This window comes from Myotis davidii, unplaced genomic scaffold (assembly GCF_000327345.1).
Source record: "Myotis davidii unplaced genomic scaffold, ASM32734v1 scaffold666, whole genome shotgun sequence".
Taxonomy (NCBI): domain Eukaryota; kingdom Metazoa; phylum Chordata; class Mammalia; order Chiroptera; family Vespertilionidae; genus Myotis; species Myotis davidii.
The window spans coordinates 338,730-340,723 of NW_006296629.1; the positions used below are offsets into that span (position 1 = coordinate 338,730).

Genomic DNA, 1,994 nt, shown 5'->3' on the forward strand with positions numbered 1-1,994 from the left:
ATGCCTATAACTGGTTACTTTGTTAGCAAGTTTATTTCATATCAAGCAGGATAATAGGTTCTCATTCTAGAAAACTATTAAGATAATATCTGCATATGCAGTTACAAACAAACACATTGTTCTGATAAATCCTAATACCTCAAGTTTGATAGAATGTTAGGAGGGAATTTGGTCAACAGACTGTACAACATACAGGGAAATGTATGTGGCCAAGTCTTATCACTTCTGTGATAAAGTATTACTCATATGACTCCTTAAGGCCTCTGAACTCCTACCATGTGTGACCATGCAAACTTGTCATTCATTTAGAAACACCTGTCATAATCTGGAAAGGCTCCACTCCTCAGTTCAAAAACAAAACCTTCCGGTAACAGGGAGAGATTTAGACCAGGACACAGGGAAATCTCATTGACCACAAGAGAATTTAAGCCGCCATTAAATTATTTCCTACGTGTTGTGGAATTGTGCACCTGAAACCTGTATAATTTGGTTAAGCAGTGTCACCCCAATAAGTTCAATAAAAAGGTAAATAAAATTATTCCCTTTCCTATTTATTTTTTAAAAAAATATATTTTATTGATTTTCCACAGATAGGAAGGGAGAGGCATAGAGAGTTAGAAACATCGATGAGAGAGAAGCAAGCATCTATCAGCTGGCACCCGCACACCCCCTACTGGGGATGTGCTAGCAACCAAGGTACATGCCCTTGACTGGAATGGAACCTGGGACCCTTCAGTCCGCAGGCCGACGCCTTATCCACTGAGCCAAACCGGTCAAGGCTCCTTTCCTATTTAAATGCAGTTATTAGAAAATTACTCTGCAGCCTGTTTTTAAGGCTGTCCCTTCATGGCTCTCTTCCTTACATATAATTTCTCTCTTAAGACTTCTATCATTTGCTCTGTCTGTATTCACAGGTAGTTTGGGTCTACTGAAGAATTTAGTCCTTTAAAAAAAAAAGTTGTTCTTCCCTAAAACCTGTTTTCACATTTTCAACGGACTCCCAGTCCAACGTACAGCACACTGGGAAACTTGCAAGTGAAGCGTAAGGATTAGAAGCACCTAGAATAGAGGCATCACTTACGTTGGTCTTACCCTGATGTCCCGGGGAGTGAGGGGATCATAAGTGATTATTACTCCAGGAACTGGGAAAACCCACTAAGAACTCATTTCTGCTGCTTTGATTTGTTAAGATCGCCTCACTCCTATGAGGGGTGGCAGTTGCTCTCACCACAACCAGCAACATCCCAGCTTCTCCCCACCGTAAGCAAAGGACATTCCTATTATATAAGGAGTTGGGGCTGGATCTCAGCAGCCTGACCGAAGGCCGAAAAGAGCTCCACTTTCTCCACGCACTCCTTCCTCCTGCCTCGGGGCACCAGCCCGACCCAAGATGGCTTCCCAGAAACAGGTAACTAAATGTTTTCGTTCAGAGCGCCCCCAACGGCGGGGGCAGGAGAAATGCCAAGAGGCCTGGACGCCTGCGGACTGAGCCTGCCGACAGTAGCTACCGCCAGATTTTATTTTCAATCAGGCACATCTGTGGTTGCCTACGTACACTCCGGAGCCTTTTAGGACCTCCCACCCTCGAGAGACTTCCGGGATGGGACTCACACAACCCTGCTGGAAAGAGGCCGGGCGTCGTCCCTGCCATTGGTCGGAGGAAGCGTAGGTGGGCGGAGCCGGGCGAGAATGGACTACTAGCAAGCTAGATTGAGGCGAGGGCTGGCCATGCTCCGCCGGAAGGCGCCTTGTTCTCCGAAAGGGTGAGTTGAAACGCTGGCTGGAAAGGAAGTGCCGGGACTGGTTCAGGTAGGCTCCCCGTTCGCGCCCGCTCCTCAGTGCTGGTCCAGGGGTCTTTGCAAAGGCGAAGGCTCTTAGAATTGGTTCCAGTAACTCATCCCCTTCCTCGATCCACCGCCCCTTGCCCGCCCGCCAGTTGTTGAGGGATCAGGTGCTGGGTGATGCTCTGGACTGAACCATTCTCCTTTGTGAGA

The 1,994-nt window shown here is 47.4% G+C and overlaps 1 protein-coding gene across 1 annotated transcript in view; it reads left to right on the forward strand.

The window, feature by feature from the left end:
• Positions 1-1,694: 1,694 nt before the first annotated feature.
• CHD8 (chromodomain helicase DNA binding protein 8) overlaps positions 1,695-1,994 on the forward strand; it is a 65,457-nt gene continuing 65,157 nt past the window's right edge. The window contains exon 1 of the mRNA XM_006772359.2: positions 1,695-1,809. The gene's annotated coding sequence lies outside the window, so the exon portion shown is untranslated. The remainder of the gene's footprint in view (positions 1,810-1,994) is intronic.